The 12,020-nt window shown below is 44.0% G+C and overlaps 1 protein-coding gene across 3 annotated transcripts in view; it reads right to left on the bottom strand.

The window, feature by feature from the left end:
* Window positions 1-12,020, bottom strand: part of LOC131948491 (regulating synaptic membrane exocytosis protein 1) — a 112,522-nt gene that overhangs the window by 38,188 nt on the left and 62,314 nt on the right. The window lies entirely within an intron of this gene.

Genomic DNA, 12,020 nt, shown 5'->3' with positions numbered 1-12,020 from the left:
ACGAAAAAAATTTTCCTCCGACGACCCCCCTTGATATTTTGTGAGGTGGTAGAAGAACACCTAGGAGTGTCACAAAAAACTCGGCATATCTGGGAAAACTTCGTAAAGCGGTCAAAACTGACCAGTTGTATTTCCCTATATAATCTTTGTATTTTATGGGAAAAACAGAGGGTCATTTCAACGCAGACTTTAGGGTACTTAACCTCAGTATATCTGGCTAATTTTTTGCATACTCCTAGGTCAATGGCTTGACCTTTAGGGAAAACTGTCGGTTACACTCAAAGCCCTCGACGAGGGCTAAAAAGTGACCGCGAGTGAAATTCTCTTTATATGAGCTCTATTACGAAAAAAATTTTCCTCCGACGACCCCCCTTGATATTTTGTGAGGTGGTAGGAGAACGCCTTAGGGTGTCACAAAAAACTCGGCATATCTGGGAAAACTTCGTAAAGGGGTCAAAACTGACCAGTTGTATTTCCCTATATAATCTTTGTATTTTATGGGAAAAACAGAGGGTCATTTCAACGCAGACTTTAGGGTACTTAACCTCAGTATATCTGGCTAATTTTTTGCATACTCCTAGGTCAATGGCTTGACCTTTAGGGAAAACTGTCGGTTACACTCAAAGCCCTCGACGAGGGCTAAAAAGTGACCGCGAGTGAAATTCTCTTTATATGAGCTCTATTACGAAAAAAATTTTCCTCCGACGACCCCCCTTGATATTTTGTGAGGTGGTAGGAGAACGCCTTAGGGTGTCACAAAAAACTCGGCATATCTGGGAAAACTTCGTAAAGGGGTCAAAACTGACCAGTTGTATTTCCCTATATAATCTTTGTATTTTATGGGAAAAACAGAGGGTCATTTCAACGCAGACTTTAGGGTACTTAACCTCAGTATATCTGGCTAATTTTTTGCATACTCCTAGGTCAATGGCTTGACCTTTAGGGAAAACTGTCGGTTACACTCAAAGCCCTCGACGAGGGCTAAAAAGTGACCGCGAGTGAAATTCTCTTTATATGAGCTCTATTACGAAAAAAAATTTCCTCCGACGACCCCCCTTGATATTTTGTGAGGTGGTAGAAGAACACCTAGGGGTTTCATAAAAAACTCGGCAATTCTGGGAAAACTTCGTAAAGCGGTCAAAACTGACCAGTTGTATTTCCCTATATAATCTTTGTATTTTATGGGAAAAACAGGGAAATTTTAACACAATTTTTAGGTTACTTAATGTCTGTACATCATGCTAAGTTTTTGCATACACTACTATAGATGACTAGGCCGTATGGAAAAACTGTTGGTCAGACTCAAAGCCCTCGACGAGGGCTAAAAGATGATCTTGAGTGAAATTCTCCTTATATGAGATATATATATATATATATATATATATATATATATATATATATATATATATATATATATATATATAATATATAAATAAATTGACGAACGATCCCCTTAATATTATGTGACGTCGTAGACCGACCCTGGAGGGTAACAAAAAAACTTTATTCCCGTCGGAAACAGCCATTATAGTCGTTAAATAAGTTCATATAACGTAATTTCTTATATAAGCAAACAATATAAGTAAACAATGACATACGTCATACGTTCAGTTTTCAAGGGAGGGAACGTTTTTAAAATTATTATTTTTCAAATAATTGTATACTATTTTAAACAGAAACAGAAAATGACGAAGTATAGCATTTGTTTTAGTACAAAATTAAGTTGTTAATTTAGCTAAGTATGTTAATTAAATTAATTAATTAATTTCAAAAGGCAATGTAATATAAACTATGAGATATACTGTTCATGAAACCTGTGTAGTTCTAATTCCATTTTAGCTATACATTGCGTACTTTCAAAAAATACTCTACGCATCTGCATGTAAATGACTAACAAAAACATTTTTTCTAAAGTTAGCATTACTGTTTAAATTAAACTTATTAAACTTATTAAAGCACTCCACACCCAATCCATCGCTAAATAATTAAGTATTCAAATTCTCAAATGCCTTTTAAAAACCTAAGCGAAGCTAGGCAGTATGCCTAGTATATATATATATATATATATATATACATGGGACCTGCAATGGCGCGGACTAGAGTAGATATACAACAAGCACATCCCAGCAGACACTTGTATTGTTCTCTAGCTAAGCCGCTGTGTTGTGTGTTAGGTTTTTAAGTTACTGTTTCGGCCGGAAGTAGAAAATGGCTGCTGACGGGCGGGCACCGGCTTTGGATTAAACGCCATCGTCACTTTGTTGCCATGGCAACAGCCTCGACACATTTTTTTTTTGCAGATGAAGAAAATAAGTTCCCGCACCCCCTCCCCTTCCCGTCCCCTGTATACAACTTGTTGGCCGTGAGTACACCGTGTAAGCCCGTGATGTCAACTTGACATTTCTAATGCCAAACATGACATTAGATGTCATATAATAAGTCATTGTTTACATCAGCATAACTTTAAGTTAATTATGTCAACATTCATGACTCAAACTTTAAAACATACAAAGCTTAGACGATAAATTGAAAGATAATTGTGCAGGCTACGTACAATATATGAAACGCTATTCAAATATTGAAAGCAAGGTCTTTGATTAACTTAGGTCTTAGATTAGCTAAGGTCTTTGGTTAGCTAAGGTCTTTGGTTAGTTAAGGTCCTTGATTAGCAAAGGTCTTTGGTTAACTAAGGTCTTTTGTTAGCTAAGGTCTTTGGTTAGATAATGTATTTGATATATTACTTGTATGATTAATATTTAGCTAGGTGAAGTGAATTTTTGAAGTTTTTTAATATCTCGAAATTTTAACACAGACCACGATACATCGTAGACCTACGACACAACACGATACTACATAGTTACAGCGACAACAACGTCCGACTACTTTAACTAAAAAATCGATCCAACAGTTTAAATTAATTTATATTCCTCAAGTGTTTAGACCTGCTCACAGGAGAGGGTCAATCTGCGCATGCGTGCCAAGGTTACATCATAGCTTGTTTACAATACGCGGAGCTTTATGAGGGGGAAACCGGGATTTTTAATAATGAGATTTTACAATGAGATTTTACAATGAGATTTAAGGCTGTAACTTTGTTACTCCCCCCCTCACACACACAGAGACACCTTCGATTGGGTTGACGTGGGAGATGCTATGAGGTGTTGGGAGGGGCTATCCCCTCACCCCCACCCACCCTTATAACCAATTCCTCTCTAGTCCAGCTGGAAAAAAATGTCTCCATCAGGAAATAAATATCAAAGGGTCCCAGTGTGTACACGTTTATGTGTGATGTCTGTCTATGTGTCTATCGCTGTGTCTGTCAATGTGATTGTCAATGTTTTTGCCTGTGTGTCCGTCCGTCTGTCTGTTCCTCAGAGTGTCTGTCAGTTTTTCTGTTTGTCAGTGTGTCTGTCTGGCAGTGTTAATGTCTGTCTGTCTGGGTGTTTGTCTGTGTGTCGATCTGTCAAACTTTAGTATGTTTGCCGGTGTGTACTGGTGACTCCTCCCATGTTGTGTACAAACAACTCGACTGCTTCCCCCCCCCCCATGTTGTGTACAAACAACTCGACAGCTTCCCCCCCCCCATGTTGTGTACAAACAACTCGACAGCTCCTCCCATGTTGTGTACAAACAACTCGACTGCCACCCCCCCCCCCATGTTGTGTACAAACAACTCGACAGCTCCTCCCATGTTGTGTACAAACAACTCGACAGCTCCTCCCATGTTGTGTACAAACAACTCGACTGCCACCCCCCCCATGTTGTGTACAAACAACTCGACAGCTCCTCCCATGTTGTGTACAAACAACTCGACAGCTCCCCCCATGTTGTGTACAAACAACTCGACAGCTCCCCCCCCCATGTTGTGTACAAACAACTCGACAGCTCCCCCCCCCATGTTGTGTACAAACAACTCGACAGCTCCCCCCCCCATGTTGTGTACAAACAACTCGACAGCTCCCCCCCCCATGTTGTGTACAAACAACTCGACAGCTCCCCCCCCCATGTTGTGTACAAACAACTCGACTGCTCCCCCCATGTTGTGTACAAACAACTCGACAGCTCCCCCCTCCCATGTTGTGTACAAACAACTCGACTGCTCCCCCCCCCCCATGTTGTGTACAAACAACTCGACAGCTCCCACCCCCATGTTGTGTACAAACAACTCGACTGCTCCCCCCCCCCCATGTTGTGTACAAACAACTCGACTGCTCCCCCCCCCCCATGTTGTGTACAAACAACTCGACAGCTCCCACCCCCATGTTGTGTACAAACAACTCGACTGCTCCCCCCCCCCCATGTTGTGTACAAACAACTCGACTGCTCCCCCCCCCCCCATGTTGTGTACAAACAACTCGACTGCTCCCCCCCCCCCCATGTTGTGTACAAACAACTGGACAGCTCCTCCCATGTTGTGTACAAACAACTCGACAGCTCCCCCCATGTTGTGTACCAACAACTCGACAGCTCCCCCCATGTTGTGTACCAACAACTCGACTGCTCCCCCCCCCCCCATGTTGTGTACAAACAACTCGACTGCTCCCCCCCCCCCCCCATGTTGTGTACAAACAACTGGACAGCTCCCCATATGTTGTGTACCAACAACTCGACAGCTCCCCATATGTTTACAACAAACCACGTACATATCCTCTACTCACCATCACCGCTTTGACTCCAGGCTGCCAACATGGCGGACCGTGGGAAGGGCAAACAGGGTGGGGATGGCCCGGGGGTCAGGCGGACAAGGGGCGACAAATGAGGCCATAATTTAATGGAAAAAATAATTGCATACAAGTTGGCGGCATATCTACGTCTGGCCCGTGGCATACACACATACACACACACACACACAAACACACACTCTTTCCGTCACAGACGTCATACAGTAGACACACACATACACACACACAAAGACACACACAAACACACAAAGACACACTTCCCTCACACACGTACATTGGATCCATATTTGTTTTTCGATGTTGTATCGACTGTTATTTAGCTCCTAAGACACTGACCCTATTTTAACTTACGATTTAAATATTATAATGTTTCAAGTTATCTATTCTATTTAACCTTATTTCTAACGAAGTTATTTAAAAAAATTAAATGGTGGTTTACATAAGATAATTAAAAATATTTAGCCTCATTAGAGTTTTGTTGAAACAAAAGCCAACTTTCAATTGTCTGAAAATAAGAATGTATTTTAAAAAACGAATCTGGCCAGCTTCGTGTATCACCGATCCAATCAAGTTTTATATTTTGTTTCTGACCAGAACTAAATAAAAAGTAAAACTTGTAATTGTACACGAAACAAACTCTCGGATAACAAGGCAGAAATCAAACCTGACCAGCAGACGTCAAGCGGCCAGGAGGAAAGATTTCCAATTAATATTTAATGAGTCTCAAATCTCAAAAGTTGAAATCATTTCTCCCGGTAAGGCAAGTCGTTTCATTAAAAATATATCGGGTGATCATTTATTTATATGTGATTTACGGGGTAAGGGGATGAGGGGGTGACTAGGGGGAGGGAGGCTGTTATTATAAGGTAGACAGGGCTATTTATGGAATGTTAATGAAAATGTTAAATTAGATCTAGCTAGAGTTGTTTAGATCTAGCTAGAGTTGTTGAACGTTTTATTAATATGGTGTGAGGATAATATAATTATGTGTGTTTATATGTGGCTTAAATATGTATGTGCTATATGGTATGTGGCTAAGATATGTGTGTGGAATGTAGCAAAGATGTGTGTGGTACCTAGCGTGTGGCTACTGTTCTCTAAAGCCTACTAAACCCTGGACGTGTTTTACCCAGACCCCCGAAACTCCATCAAATCCCAACGACAGCCGTACGCCACTAGAACCAAATCCCAACGACAGCCGTACGCCACTAGAACCAAATCCCAACGACAGCCGTACGCCACTAGAACCAAATCCCAACGACAGCCGTACGCCACTAGAACCAAATCCCAACCGGTACGGCGCCACTAGAACCAAATCCCAACTAGCCGTACGGCGCCACTAGAACCAAATCCCAACCGGTACGGCGCCACTAGAACCAAATCCCAACCAGCCGTACGGCGCCACTAGAACCAAATCCCAACAGGTACGGCGCCATTAGAACCAAATCCCAACCAGTACGGCGCCACTAAAACCAAATCCCAACCACATCGGTACGGCGCCACTAGAACCTAATCCCAACCAGCGGTACGGCGCCACTAGAACCAAATCCCAACCGGTACGGCGCCACTAGAACCAAATCCCAACCGGTACGGCGCCACTAGAACCTAATCCCAACCAGCCGTACGGCGCCACTAGAACCAAATCGCAGACATTAGGACACAGCGGATGAAAACACCCCGCCCCTCACCCTTCTCCCTCCTAATCTCCCCTCCTCCCGCCACCAATCTTATCCTCACACAATCTTCTCTACCTCTTCACGCCACCCCCCCCCCTTTCCACAATCCTCGCTTCTCCCCCCTCCCCAACTCTCTCAGACTTAGTTCCCCCCCCCCCCCCCCAATCGTTAATGCATTAGCTCCACAGTATTCCCTAATGAGGGAATTCATTTTGTCAAGACTTAAGACAAATCCCCTCCTTTGTCTTGTCCCTAGTTTCAATTAATCATGTATGGCCGTACAGAAATGGCCGTCGTCATAGGGTTCGCGAGATACGGAACTACGGCGTGATGGCGGCTAGACTTACAAGATGGTGGCTTGACTTACAAGATGGTGTCTTGACTTACACGATGGCGGCTTGACTTACAAGATGGCGGCTAGACTTACAAGTTGGCGGCTAGACTTACAAGATGGTGGCATGACATAAAAGATGGCGGCTTGACTTACAAGATGGCGGCTTGACTTACAAGATGGCGGCTAGACTTACAAGATGGCGGCTAGACTTACAAGATGGTGGCATGACATAAAAGATGGCGGCTTGACTTACAAGATGGAGGCTTGACTTACAAGATGGCGGCTTTACTTACAAGATAGTTGCTGACTTAGGGGTCGTCCATAAATGACATCACATTAGTAGGGGGGAGGGGGGGTCGGAAATTTTGTGACGATGTGTGATGAGGGGGAGGGGGGGGGGTTCAGATGGTGCGACGTCACACTTTTGCTTTATAGATAAGAAATGTTAGAAAACGAATTTTAGACGTTACTTAGCGTTTAGAAAACAGTTTTAATAAATTATAGTAGGAATTGATTAAAGTACTATATTTTGACATATTTCAGACAACATTTTGGAAAAATATCGATGTTTAAAAAAAAAAATTCAACTGCACAATTTTGAGGAGGGTCGTAGGCTGAGGTGTGATGTCATTTTAGGGGGGGGGGGTCTGGCTTTTTGTGTCGACGTGTGACGGAGGGGGGGGGGGGAGGTAAAAACGTCAAAAAAAAGCGTGACGTCATTTATGGATGACCCGATGGCGCCTGTATAAGAAACGTTCCGTTGTGACGTACGACGTCATGGAATTAGAGATAGACATGACATTCAAGAGTTGGTGAGGTGACATGACTTCTGTATTCACTAGATGTCGTGACGTCATTGTGTGTCTGGTGTGACTAAACTACCCCATCCCGCCTGAGAAATTGTTAATTAGAGTTGTGGTTCCTGGTGGTATTTAAGCTAACCACGAGTTACCGGTCTTGGTGTAGCTTTAGCTCATCGATAATTAAGCTGGTGTCACGTGACCCACTTTTAAAACTAATGGTGTAATGGGACCCATTTTTTGCTTCGCGCGGACCTACTGATGTCATGTGGACCTACTGATGTCATGTGGACATTCTGATGTCATGTGGACATACTGATGTCATGTACACTTACAAATTTCATGTGGACATACTGATGTCATATGGACCTAATAATGTCATATGGAGAGGAGATACTGATGACCTATGGATCTATCGACGTGTACCCAATAAGTCAATGACAGGAACACATCCAACAGAAACAAAACAAACGCACGAAGTCACGTGACTTTATCTGGTAGAATTAAAGATGGTCGCCCTTTGGCGGCGGCCCGCTGACTTCTGAGCTCAGTTTAGTCGGCCCACCGACACGACATGGCCCACCAACGTGACATCATCTCACCGCCAAGACACCGGCCCACCAACGTGACATTTATCTCCGTGCCTTGAGCTGTCAGTAACGTCCACGTTAATGTCGGATTATAAAGGCGGATTAACCACGTGTGAAATCTTGGTCAGACACCTCGCTTTACTCACTGACTCGCCAATATCTCCTCACAGCGCTTTACTCACTGACTGGCCAATATCTTCTCACAGCGCTTTACTCACTGACTCGCCAATATCTTCTCACAGCGCTTTACTCACTGACTGGCCAATATCTTCTCACAGCGCTTTACTCACTGACTCGCCAATATCTTCTCACAGCGCTTTACTCACTGACTGGCCAATATCTTCTCACAGCGCTTTACTCACTGACTGGCCAATATCTTCTCACAGCGCTTTACTCACTGACTGGCCAATATCTTCTCACAGCGCTTTACTCACTGACTGGCCAATATCTTCTCACAGCGCTTTACTCACTGACTGGCCAATATCTTCTCACAGCGCTTTACTCACTGACTGGCCAATATCTTCTCACAGCGCTTTACTCACTGACTGGCCAATATCTTCTCACAGCGCTTTACTCACTGACTGGCCGATATCTTCTCACAGCGCTTTACTCACTGACTCGCCAATATCGTCTCACAGCGCTTTACTCACTGACTGGCCAATATCTTCTCACAGCGCTTTACTCACTGACTCGCCAATATCTTCTCACAGCGCTTTACTCACTGACTGGCCAATATCTTCTCACAGCGCTTTACTCACTGACTCGCCAATATCTTCTCACAGCGCTTTACTCACTGACTGGCCAATATCTTCTCACAGCGCTTTACTCACTGACTCGCCAATATCTTCTCACAGCGCTTTACTCACTGACTCGCCAATATCTTCTCACAGCGCTTTACTCACTGACTTGCCAATATCTTCTCTAGGACATCTCGCTTTACTCACTGACTCGCCAATATCTTCTCACAGCGCTTTACTTACTGACTCGCCAATATCTTCTCTAGGACATCTCGCTTTACTCACTGACTGGCCAATATCTTCTCACAGCGCTTTACTCACTGACTCGCCAATATCTTCTCACAGCGCTTTACTCACTGACTGGCCAATATCTTCTCACAGCGCTTTACTCACTGACTCGCCAATATCTTCTCACAGCGCTTTACTCACTCACTGGCCAATATCTTCTCACATCGCTTTACTCACTGACTCGCCAATATCTTCTCACAGACACCCACACTGACTCGCCAATATCTTCTCACAGACACCCACACTGACTCGCCAATATCTTCTCACAGCGCTTTACTCACTGACTCGCCAATATCTTCTCACAGCGCTTTACTCACTGACTCGCCAATATCTTCTCACAGCGCTTTACTCACTGACTCGCCAATATCTTCTCTAGGACATCTCGCTTTACTCACTGACTGGCCAATATCTTCTCACAGCGCTTTACTCACTGACTCGCCAATATCTTCTCACAGCGCTTTACTCACTGACTCGCCAATATCTTCTCACAGCGCTTTACTCACTGACTGGCCAATATCTTCTCACAGACACCAGCGCTTTACTCACTGACTCGCCAATATCTTCTCACAGCGCTTTACTCACTGACTGGCCAATATCTTCTCACAGCGCTTTACTCACTGACTGGCCAATATCTTCACACAGCGCTTTACTCACTGACTCGCCAATATCTTCACACAGCGCTTTACTCACTGACTGGCCAATATCTTCTCACAGCGCTTTACTCACTGACTCGCCAATATCTTCTCACAGCGCTTTACTCACTGACTCGCCAATATCTTAACACAGCGCTTTACTCACTGACTGGCCAATATCTTCACACAGCGCTTTACTCACTGACTGGCCAATATCTTCACACAGCGCTTTACTCACTGACTGGCCAATATCTTCACACAGCGCTTTACTCACTGACTGGCCAATATCTTCTCACAGCGCTTTACTCACTGACTGGCCAATATCTTCACACAGCGCTTTACTCACTGACTCGCCAATATCTTCTAACAGACACCAGCGCTTTACTCACTGACTCGCCAATATCTTCTCACAGCGCTTTACTCACTGACTCGCCAATATCTTCTCACAGCGCTTTACTCACTGACTCGCCAATATCTTCTCACAGACACCCACACTGACTCGCCAATATCTTCTCACAGCGCTTTACTCACTGACTCGCCAATATCTTCACACAGCGCTTTACTCACTGACTCGCCAATATCTTCTCACAGCGCTTTACTCACTGACTCGCCAATATCTTCTCACAGCGCTTTACTCACTGACTCGCCAATATCTTCTCACAGCGCTTTACTCACTGACTTGCCAATATCTTCTCACAGACACCAGCGCTTTACTCACTGACTCGCCAATATCTTCTCACAGCGCTTTACTCACTGACTCGCCAATACCTTCTCATGATATAACTGATGCGCTCACCGTTTCTAGGTCGTTACATTAGATTGTATGGTACGTCGACGTCTTAATCTGGGCCAAAAATTTTGAGTAAAAAAAATCAGCAAAAATTCAAAGCAAACAAATGCAGTTAGCCATTTAACATGCGACAACAGAAACACAATGATGACAAGACTGGAATCTCTGCCTTATAATAACCAACCTTATCATAATGCCATCTCTCTGCCTTATAATAACCAATCTTGTGTTAGATTTTAATAAAGCTGATTTGTAAAATGTGCGTTATGCGAGGGGTTGTCTTTCTTGTAGAGAATCGATGGGTTAAACAGGGGGAAATGGCACGTGCAAGGCTGGAGGTCAAGGCCAGACTTAACCAATCAGATATTTTCGTGGTAGTCACGTGACTAAAGCTTTTAACCTAATCGAACATTGTATTGAAACCACGTGACATCCGTCCTGTGTTGGTCTGTGGCCAGCGTCACGTGGCTAGACGGCCACTCAACGGTGTGGGATTGTGCAATCGTGACGTCACTGTACGGCCACAACAATCATGGCGTGGGATTGTACAGCCACTCAACAATCATGACGTGTTTTACTATGAAAGAAAGCTCCTGCCACAATAAACTGATGACGGGAGAAAGTAGAGACAAAATAGTGTACACGGCTAGTAGTGGGTAACCTGACAATTGTAGACTGAAGAGTTTACACAGGCTAGTGATGGGTAGCCTTACAATTGTAATGTGTACACAGGCCAGTGGTGGGTACATCTGTACACAGGCTAGTGATGGGTAGCCTAACAATTGTAATGTGTACACAGGCCAGTGGTGGGTACATCTGTACACAGGCTAGTGATGGGTAGCCTGACAATTGTAATGTGTACACAGGCTAGTGATGGGTAGCCTAACAATTGTAATGTGTACACAGGCCAGTGGTGGGTAGCCTAACAATTGTAATGTGTACACAGGCCAGTGGTGGGTAGCCTAACAATTGTAATGTGTACACAGGCTAGTGATGGGTAGCCTGACAATTGTAATGTGTACACAGGCTAGTGATGGGTAGCCTAACAATTGTAATGTGTACACAGGCTAGTGATGGGTAGCCTAACAATTGTAATGTGTACACAGGCTAGTGATGGGTAGCCTGACAATTGTAATGTGTACACAGGCTAGTGATGGGTAGCCTAACAATTGTAATGTGTACACAGGCTAGTGATGGGTAGCCTCACAATTGTAATGTGTACACAGGCTAGTGATGGGTAGCCTAACAATTGTAATGTGTACACAGGCTAGTGATGGGTAGCCTAACAATTGTAATGTGTACACAGGCTAGTGATGGGTAGCCTAACAATTGTAATCTGTACACAGGCTAGTGATGGGTAGCCTAACAATTGTAATGTGTACACAGGCTAGTGATGGGTAGCCTAACAATTGTAATGTGTACACAGGCCAGTGGTGGGTACATCTGTACACAGGCTAGTGATGGGTAGCCTAACAATTGTAATGTGTACAC

This window comes from Physella acuta, unplaced genomic scaffold (assembly GCF_028476545.2).
Source record: "Physella acuta isolate Inbredline_101_S28 unplaced genomic scaffold, ASM2847654v3 ptg000059l, whole genome shotgun sequence".
Lineage (NCBI taxonomy): Eukaryota > Metazoa > Mollusca > Gastropoda > Physidae > Physella > Physella acuta.
This window is presented reverse-complemented; position numbering and strand designations above follow the sequence as displayed.